The sequence below is a fragment of the Pinus tabuliformis genome, chromosome 4_2 (assembly GCF_031772625.1).
Source record: "Pinus tabuliformis cultivar Carrire ecotype Pingquan chromosome 4_2, CPIR1, whole genome shotgun sequence".
Lineage (NCBI taxonomy): Eukaryota > Viridiplantae > Streptophyta > Pinopsida > Pinales > Pinaceae > Pinus > Pinus tabuliformis.
This window is the reverse complement of record NC_142304.1, coordinates 4,312,451-4,323,068: the sequence shown is the minus strand read 5'-3', so window position 1 is coordinate 4,323,068 and position 10,618 is coordinate 4,312,451.

Below are 10,618 nucleotides of genomic sequence, written 5' to 3'. Positions count from 1 at the left end.
ATGGGTAAGATTTATTTCAAATAGCATTTAGAGCACATTTTATATAGTTTTGAAACCACGGCTCCATTATATGCAATGATTGGTATTGATAGCTCCATAACCATTCCATGACCTTTATATGATTCCTACACAAACCTTGCATTTATTTTCAAACGTCCTCATGATCAAGCCTCCGGATTTAACTCATGTTCAACTGTACTTTGACACTCCACCTGTAATTATGGGACGTGGTTGATTTGATCACGGCTTTTCTCTGCCGCACAAATTCTGCAGCCATTTCTTGAGCATGTTTACCTCTACTTCGTAGACATTCAGTTTAAAACTCTACCTGGCTCACTTTACTCCCTTACCATTCTATTGAAGTCACACTTGCATTCCTACGCTGTTCACATAAGCCTCCGCTCCGCTCCATAAACTCACTCCTGCTACCTATTCTCTGTTTTCTATTTACAGTCACTGGTTTTTCTTTCCCATGAATCATGTCCATTTTCCGCTAACCCAGCCGTCTCACCTCCATTCATCCAAGACCCACGCAGACGTGTTTAAGACAAGAGGAAAGAATGGGTCCTCTATTGAGACCAGAGCCGGAAGGGCCCAAATTTATGGAAGGGTGTCCGCAAGTGAAAATCATGCGAAGAAAGGCTCAGTGGTTACAATTTAGTCAGAAATTCAGAGGCTACAAAAAGGAAGATACGAAGACTTTTGCGAGGTCCTTTGACTGTGTAGAAGTGGAGATTGGAGACCTTAAATTCACAGTCACAGAGGCATCCATAGCAACTGCAACCGAACTTCCACAGGAGGGAGAATAGTGGTTCAAAAATAAGAGCTTTGAAGAGAGAGCATGGAGGGTTATCCTATGAAATCCAGGTATGGATGTAACCATCTTTAATAAAGGAATCCTTGTCTCTGCTTTACAAGAAAAATGGGCTAGTTTACTATTAATAATCTAGAAATTCATTACCTGTGAGGGACGATTCGGGTCAATGTACATGTATCACACCTGGTTGCTGATGAATTTTCTAGAGAACCAAACTCTTAATTTGCCCTATTTCTTGCTAAATAGCCTGAAGAAAATGTCCACCACAGTCCAAAAGAATCTGGGGGATGTAGAACCCCACTTGTATCACCACAGCCTTGTGAAAATCTTGATAGAAAAACAATTAAAAGAAAAGGAGGACACATGGGAGCAGTTTTTGGTCAGAAATTTCTTTAAAGATCCACAAGAAACCCCTGAAAGCAGCACATCAAGGAGAAGCAGAAGAAAGAGAACAAGTGATAAAATTCAAGATACTCCTACTAACATAGTTGAAGAAACTAGTAGGGAAGAAAAACTGTCTGAAAGTAGGAAGGAAAAAACTGAGGGTAAGAAGCCAGGAAAGTCAAAAGGGAAAAGAAATATTGAGGTTGTCCATCAAACCCTAGAACCTTCCTCAAAAGAGTACCATCAAGTATTGTCTGAAAGACTAGTTTACCTTCAGGAACAGTTAGTTGCAACAAAGAAGAAAGGGAAAGAAAAACAGAGTGGGGAGAAAGAGGACACTAGCCCACAAAATTTGAGGAGAAGTTCCAGACTTAAAGGGAAGTTGAGAAAAATACAAACTAAAGGGCCCCATTTTATTGATTTAGGAGGGGAAACACCGGAACAACCTTCAGCAATTCCTCCTGGCCGTGGTCCCCACCATACTCCTATTTCTCAACCAGATTTTGACATGAGTCCTTCTCGGCCAGATTTTGAAATCAGTCCTTCTCAACAGGATTTTGGGGTCAGCCCAAGAAAGACCACACCTGAGATAGACCCAAACCAGCAAGAAATGTATGATTATATAGAATCCTTGGAGAAAACGGCCACAGATCCAGGCACTTCATCTGCCCAGCCTAATACAACTCAAGAAGCTCAATTCCAATCACTGAAACAGGAATTTTTTGAGCTGGAGGTCTTAAATAGACACATCAAAAGAGAAAATGAAACATTGAAGGAACAGGGTAGATTAGATAAGATTATTCATGACAACACCATGTTGCATCTTGGGCTATGGCAAAAGAAAAATAGAAAATTAAAGAAAAAGAATAGAAGGTTGAACAAGGCTCTCATCAACCTCAAGTTCAGGTGTCTAATGAGGAAGCCGAGGATGGTAGTGGTCCCAAGAAAGAAGAAAATAAGGTTGGATGTATTGGCAGAGGTCTCAGAACATATGATCTGAAAGGAGGGTGATCAAAGTTTTGGTTGCATGGGGACATGCAACACCTTCACAATGGGGGTATGTAGAGCTTTGAAATTATACCTCTCCTACACATTTTCCCAGACTTTTCTCCCTTACTAACACTCCATAAGCTATCAAAGATCATTGCATACTGATTTTAAAATGGAATTTAAGTGGTTTTCTGACTATGTTTTTGTGTTTGCTGTTTGAACTAGATTTTGCTCATTAGCTATGGAATCTAGTCACTTTCCGCAACTGATTCAACTTTCCGCAGTTGTTTTTGTTAAACTCTATGTTGTAGGTGTCATCAAGCAAAACAAGCCACATGGGCAAGTTAGAAATGACCTGGACATGGATCAGGTCCTATTGGTTTAGCCGGATTCAACAAGGAAAGCTGTGGTCAATGGTGGTCAAACGGTGGTCCAATGTAAGAGTCCTACGGCAGCCAGACTCCGTTTTCCAACACGTGAAGGATTTTGAAGGATGCGTGGCCGTTCCTAAATATCTGGGGTTTGTTGCCACTTGTAGACTGACCCATGATGAGAATCTAGCAGCCAAAATTGATAGATTTAATATTCTCGGCAACCATTATGCTAAATCCATGGACGCTGTCTTTTACGTGTCCCCTGTTCACGCAGTTTTACAAGAAAACAGTCATGTCACCTTTGTTATAAATAACGCATTTCTATAACACATAGAGTTAGTCTTTGGTTAATGTCATTTTGTTGTTCAAATTCCAATGTTCTGTAACACTAGTTTTATTACTGTAACTGTGTTTTGAAAAATATGAGAAGAATCTATTTCTACATGATTGCGTGAACATAATTTTGGATTGATAGCCTATTGACTGAGGCTGTGCAGAGGGCCCCTGTACGTTGAGGCTTCGTTTCCCTTGTTGCTGTAAATTTTTATGCATCGTTTTCTTATTTCCATTGCATATATTCCATAGTTATCCACTTGTATGTATTTCAATTGTTATGGTATTTCACTTCTATTCATGATTTTACAAGTTTGTATGACATTGATCAATGCATGTATGTTTCAGGATAAAGTAGGCACCCCGGGCATCTGCATATAGTTTTCGCAATGACTAATGACACGGGATTAATTCTCTAATGAATTTACTTTTCTTAGTATTTTTCTAGTTCTGTTTTGTTGTTTTCAGTCTTGATCATTTGCTTTGTTAGTTAGTTTAGAAATCAACTTGCTCATGTCATTGACGATTACCTCTGAAATCCATAGCGAGACTAACTGGCGAGGGATCAAATTATGAATGTTGTGAATTGATTTTAATTTTACTTTTCTGCAAGTAGATATCAGATTGCTCATGTCATTGATGATTATCTGCGAAAGCCATAGCTAGACTAACTGGCGAGGAATCAGATTACGAATGTTGTGATTTGATTTTAGTTTTAATTTTCTACAATTAGATATTAAATTGCTCATATCATTGACGATTACCTCCGAAAGCCATAGCTAGAATAACTGGCGAGGAATCAGATTATGAATGTTGTGATTTGATTTTAATTTTACTTTTCTGCAATTAGATATTAAATTGCTCATATCATTGACGGTTACCTCCGAAAGCCATAGCTAGACTAACTGGCAAGGGATCGAATTATGAATGTGTGATTTGATTTTAGTTTTACTTTTCTGCAATTAGATATGAGATTGCTCATGTTATTGACGATTATCTCCGAAATCCATAGCTAGACTAACTAGCGAGAGATCGAACTATGAATGATGTAATTTGATTTTAGTTTTACTTTCTTTGCAATTTTTTATTTCTTTGAGTGCAGTAGCTTGAATCATTTTTCTGTATTTAGACAGCAGCAGAGATGATAGTTTCATGATCAGTAGTTCATTACTTATTTGTTTTAGATGGCATCACATCTTTCATTCTTGTTCAAATATTACTATCATCACTAGTATATTCTAATATCTTCTGAAGTTTTAAGTGTTGGAAACCATTATAGAGGACATAATTGCCTAAAATCTATATCCATACTTGCCTTCTAAAGACTTAGGAATAGGATTTCCATTCATATTAGGAGATAAACGAAGATTAAAACCCCCAAAACAAAAAAAAATTGAAAAACGACAAAAATATAAGAAAGAGGCTGTCTTGCACATATAGTGCACCACACTTCATCAGTTTACGACTCCCGGATTGATAATTAATGTAGCAATTTAGGACACACTAAATTGACCAAACACTAGTTAAATTAGATCCAAACTGTTTGAGGAACTAATAGTGAGTTAACAGTCAGTTGATGCATTAATGCACTCAACTAGTGCTACTCTAGTTAATTGAAGATTCCCTCATCAAAAAATCATGCATGTCTATTTTGAGAAAGACCAGTTGAGATTAATGTTCAAGGACAATGTAGTATTAGTTGCATGCATTTTCTCATGGAGAAAACTCATGCATGCAGTCAAGGATTCATTTTTGAGGATTGCGCAGTTTTTATTGCTTGGTTTTCCACTTGGTAATAGGAAAATCATCCAAAAGGAACAGCGTAAGGGAATAGGATCTTGGAGGGCATAGAGGAAGGCTGGAGAGAAGCCAAGATTGCCTGTGAGAATTTGTGAGGATTGTACTGAGAGCTGGCTAGATGTGAGAGCTAAGGATTTGTGTAATTCTTATGTATTTCCACCATGTATGATAATACAATAGTGTGGGGTTTATCTGAGGATTTCCCCAAAGTATTTTCATGTGTATTGTGCCATTGATTCTTCTCCTTTTAGTTATATTGTTCATCTCGATATTTAATCTTCCACAAATTGATAGTAGAAGTAGGTTATAGTATTCTGCTTTGATTTATATTACATTATCGGGTTAACCTATCACAAATTTTCTACATTGAGAAAACTTGATTTGCATGCATGGGTTGCTCCTCCCAAAGCATCATGCGAAGGCATCCCTTGATTCAAGGATATACTTTTAGGAGTGGGAGGTTGCATGCAAGGATCATTTCAGAAACCTCCCGCTAAGTGTCACTCTTCCTAGATTTGTGGCATGCACATCACATCTTGTATTTTATCAAAGCTCATCAACAAGACACTGCAGAGCTCATTCCTCACATCGACCTTGCATCTTTGGAATCCCACATTGCATCTAGGAGTCGTCAGTACATTCAACTCAGTTGTCTTGGTGTAAGCTCAATGTTCATGACTTGTGCTGTGTTTTTGTCGCTTTTTTTTTTCTCTTTGTGGGAGTGTTGATTGCTTGATTTCAGTGAGTGCTTGCTATCATTCACATGCATACTAGCTTGTACTAGCACCATTTCATTTTTTTTTAATATCTCACTGTTGTCGCATGCATGCAACTATTTTTGCATAGATGATCGTCGTTGCAGTGAATCGATTCACACACATGCATGCCTTCCCATTTCCTGAATCCTACACTTTTCATTTGCATGAATGATAATTCACTCTTGTTTTCACTCATCTCATCATGCATTCACACTTCTCATATTTTTAGTCACCTGTCGGCCATACTGGGCTGCCTTGGCCTGGATCATGCGTTTCCCGGCTAGCACTGCACATTTTCAGAAGCAAAGGCTCTGCCTTCCCTCCAGAAATTTCCCAAGTCTAGCTAGGCACTGACCTCTAGGCTTTCATTACACAATTCTTGGAGGCAGTGACCTGTTGGCCCCAGAAACTACACAATGCAGTTTGTTGGTTGAATTTCACTACTAACTAAAATTATGCATTGAGAAATTTCAGTCGCCAGTAGGCCAGGTTGCATTGTGCATTGCACAGTTCTAGCAATCATTCAGCATCCTGATAGCCCGAACTATGCCTTGTGTAGCCTTGGCAGTCAGTTCTCAAGTTCATTTTGGTTTTCGACTGACAGATTGCTTTCCATGAGCGTTGTAGTGTCTCTAGGCATCACATTTTTTCATCTGCCTCTTAGAAGCACATGTATAATGGTTTCTAGGAGAACAGAGTCGAAGACACCATTCAGAGCATGCTTGGGGATGTAGTCGATCAAATGTCTATGAACTTTCCTACCCATGAAGACATCAAGTTTTTCGTAGAAAAGGACATCAAGATATGATGGAAACATCATCACAACAAGAAGCACCAGCAACAGTAGCTTAAGGCATCATACTGGATGCAACGAATGCAAGAGGAAGGTTGTTGACAAAAAAGAGGTAGAACAAAGTTTCAAGCTCAAGCAGGTCCACTTATGATGAAAGGAACATTGGAGACTCAGGCTATGAGGTGACAACATGACATGAAGATCATGCGAAGGAAGAGAATGGAACAAAGAAGGAGTTTCATGTACTCAAGCAACAACTCAAGAAAGAACAGGAGTTGCATAGACAAGAGAATGAGTTTTAGCAAAAACATGTACAACAAGGGGAGAAACATGCACAAACGGATGAAACTGTGCCCATACAAGTTATAGATTCATCCCAACAGCTGGCATAGAGGAGACATGGTGAGTGGTGTTGTTGATCGTATGAAATGGAATTCAGTAGCATGCATGTCATTGTGTGCACACATGCAATCTAACCCATTTGGCACACTCATCAAGGTAAAGACAAGAAGTAAGTCCAACTGGAGCTGAACAAGTAGTTGACAGTTGATGCTCATGACCACCAGCACACACTGGAAGATCAACACGTACATTATGCATGAGTGTGTTGTTGGTTTGGCCGCACCCAAGAAGACCATGTGCATGCTAGCAGATGGGATGGATGGAGGAGCCATACCAATGCCCCTGGATGCAACAGAGGCAAGAGTTTGCTTCAGGAAGATGTCACCATGGAGCACATGCACATCATCATGGACGACCAAGCTTGGCATGAGCTCACCACCTTCACCATCACATGGATGTCAAAGAGTTGGTCTCACCACAACGGACCGAGTGCCACTGATGTATTACATGGATTTCTCAAGACATTTTGTCTCACATGGGCACATGTGCATTCTAATGTAATGTCTTTTCAAGTGGAAGTTCAAGTGTCGATAGTTGGATTTAACCATCATAGAGTAGACGAAGAGTCATGAGGGTAGATGAACTATCACAAAGGGGAATGTCAAGGGTCACCCCACCCTTTTCTATAAATAGAACCTCATAACTCATTGTAAAGGCTCTTGGTCAGCTAAGCTTCTGATAGGACTATCTTAGAGAGATCTTGGATAGTATTGTAATGAGCCTTGGCTTCTCCACTGCGGAGAGCTAGTATATCTCTTTGGAGGAGTAGGCGGTTGATCTAGGTGGCTCCAGAGACACACACAGGACAAAGAGGGCTTATGGAAGCTCAAAAATAAAAGTGATCAGAATGATTTCAATCCAAGACCAGAGTGTAGATCTTGTCGTCCTGATTGCAACATTATGAACAGTTTGTTAGTTCGAGCTTGTATGAGGGAGAAGGATCCAGTCAAAGTTTTAGTCAAAGTTGGGTTGTGGGCTAGGTTTAAGTGTCCTATAAATTGATTGATCATAGGGCATGAAATATAGCTCCCGAAAGTGGGCAAATTTGTGGCCTCGTTAAATTTCCCAATATCCCTTATTTTCGAAATATTTTGAAAATTCCCCTATTTTAATAAAAATAAAAGTCTATATATATTTTTGGGGTGGCAGGCCACCAACCATGCCACCCCCCCAACCAAGATATAACAAATTATGATTAAAATTGGCCTATGGGCCATGACCCCCGCCGACTGCCAACCAACCCCCGGGTCAACTACAACATATATAAATAATATTACATATGGGGTGGACGGGCCACCTCCGGTGGACTTGGACCACACCCCCAAACCACCATAACATGTACACAAAGTAGTTAATGTGGGGCTGGTAGGGATTGAAACCGCCTGGTCCACGTGGGCTGGCCCCCACCAGGCGACCCCATGTACCAACCAACGAACCATAATACACCAAACCACAACCCATGTAATGGTCAACCCAAAATGAAACTCTGCTCCAATAAATACGCCAACCAAACCTTAACCTCTGTCATTTAATGTGCCCTCATAGAACGCACCCAACAAAAAATGCATGTAATTTTGGAGGGGTTAGGATTTGATCCCCCAACCTCTGCGTGCCTAATATGTCAACTTAACCACTAGGCCAACGGCCTTGTCATTGCTTTATCCGCCCTCAAATTTTTATATAAACCCTTCATTTTCTTAGTGCACCCAACATGGAGGAAGGTAGAGAGCGCCACAGATTTTTAGACATGTGATTTTTTTATTAGTTTGCAGGTGGAACCATGAGCCCAGAAAAAAACACAGGCAGAACCATGATTGAGCCAAATTTTCAGGAGGGCACAATTTTCTAGTGTCTAAATTGGACAAATTCTATGTCTATCCTACACCTCTTAGCGACACGAACCTGATGACACAGCGAGAATTTCGATCTGAGCACCAGATAATTAGATGACCTAGAGGAGTGAATCTTTTAGGAATCTAAGGAGAATCTAAAAGATTCCTTAAGCCCCAAATTTTCATTTTCTCTAAATTCAGAAATTTGATAGTCGATTTTACACTATTCGATGCCACAAATTTGATGGTGCATTCAGATTTTCCATTTGATCATTTCATTTTTCAACCACTTTTCAAAGTGGAGTGTAGGTGTCAACATTCAACGTGCGAGCAATCATTTCCATGATATTTGACACTGCGAGATGGATGGTATGGCAAGTTTCAGCAATTTGACATCCTTTTCTTTATATGGCCCCAGGATGTGAGGTATATGCAGTGTGTTCATGTACTTATTTTTTCTATGAGATGCATTGTGTTGCATAGATCCTTGTTTGATGTTTGATGTGGGATCTTGTTTTCTTATTTGTCTCATGATTCCTGCTTGATGTGATGCGGAATCATTTGTGGGATGCACTTGTTGTCATGATTCATCATGTTTTGATTGAGATCCCTTTGCCATTATGTTGATGGGATACTCATGTGTCGCCATGTATGATTGCATTGAGATACCTTTTATGCCATGTTGGTGAGATGTTCATTATCATAATGCATGAGTTTATGTCATACTAATAGGAGTCCTTTTTGACTGAGAGTTCCTATAGCGAAACATCTCTTGGAGCCACTCCTGCGTGAAGGAATTTTCCTTGTATGATAGTGACGTCGCCTCTTATGTACATCATCACTATTGACAACACTTAATGCAGATGCCTGTGCCATCTTGACATTGGGTCCTGGAGACATAGTCCCTCCTGAATGAACTCCATTATCAACGTCTTGGTATTTTATGTTGCTAATGATTTTCATGTTCCTTCTTCTTTACAGCATGCATATATGTTCAATTATGCTATTTTAAGTGCAATTCTAATCACATCACGAAATTAAAAGATCTTGGTTAAATCTGGGATTTGAGTCAACTCGAATCAACTATTGTTGCTATAACGTTCCTCTATTGGAACTATTGGTTGGACATGGATGTATTGTATGACTGGAACTTACACTTCTTAATATAATAGAGCCAACACGTTTCATGCATATGTTGTATTGTATTCTATGCTATCTAGTTTACTCTAAATGATATATGTATTTTTTGCTTACGCATGCATGTATGGAATATTCTGTATAAGTATGTATGAATATTTTTTAAATGTGTTTTTTCTTTAACCATCACTTTGGATTACTAGCTAACTTGCCTTCCATGTTGTGGTGCATCTTTGCTCGTGCGTTCCCTTCTTAACTCCATGCTATCACATGTTTCCAAGGGGCTCACTCACATCACCTTCCGTGTGTTAGAACCATTCATACACCTTCCTTGACTTACTGCAGCTGTCACACCCTTGCTACCAATAGGGATATCTTAATTGCCTCTATGCGAAATCACGGTTAAGGAATTACGTACGACCCACTGCTGGGACTTCTACACCAAACGGTCTCAGGTCTAATTGGGACTTCTTATCAAGGAGATCCCATTACATTTTTGTGCTTCTAGCACTGTCAACGTTTTGGCATTAGAAGGAGGCCCAAATGACAAGCTGAGTCCTCACATCTGTTTTGAATATCTACATATCTATCATGACTAACTAGAGAGTTTTTCTTCCATAGTGTATGTCTTATGGAAACAACTTCATTATATCGAAAGAGCTCCCAAATAACTTGTCACATAAAACATATGATGGTGGAGGCCACGTAGCCTTGGTTAGGCACGCGGTCGGCATTGTAGGCTCATACAAAAGATATGGAATCTTTGAATGATACATGAGTTTCACGTTGTTCGTCTGTATGCTTCAGGGACACCCAATGCAGTCGTGTGCGATGCTGCCCAAAAAATATATTCATTCTCTTACTCATGTAGTTGTAGAGATATATTATGCTTTCAATCACTTTAACCATAAAGTACTCGATCAAAAAATTATGAAATTATAGAAAGCACCCGATGAATCTGTTGATCAGTTTTACACATGCTTTTGTAATATTGCATA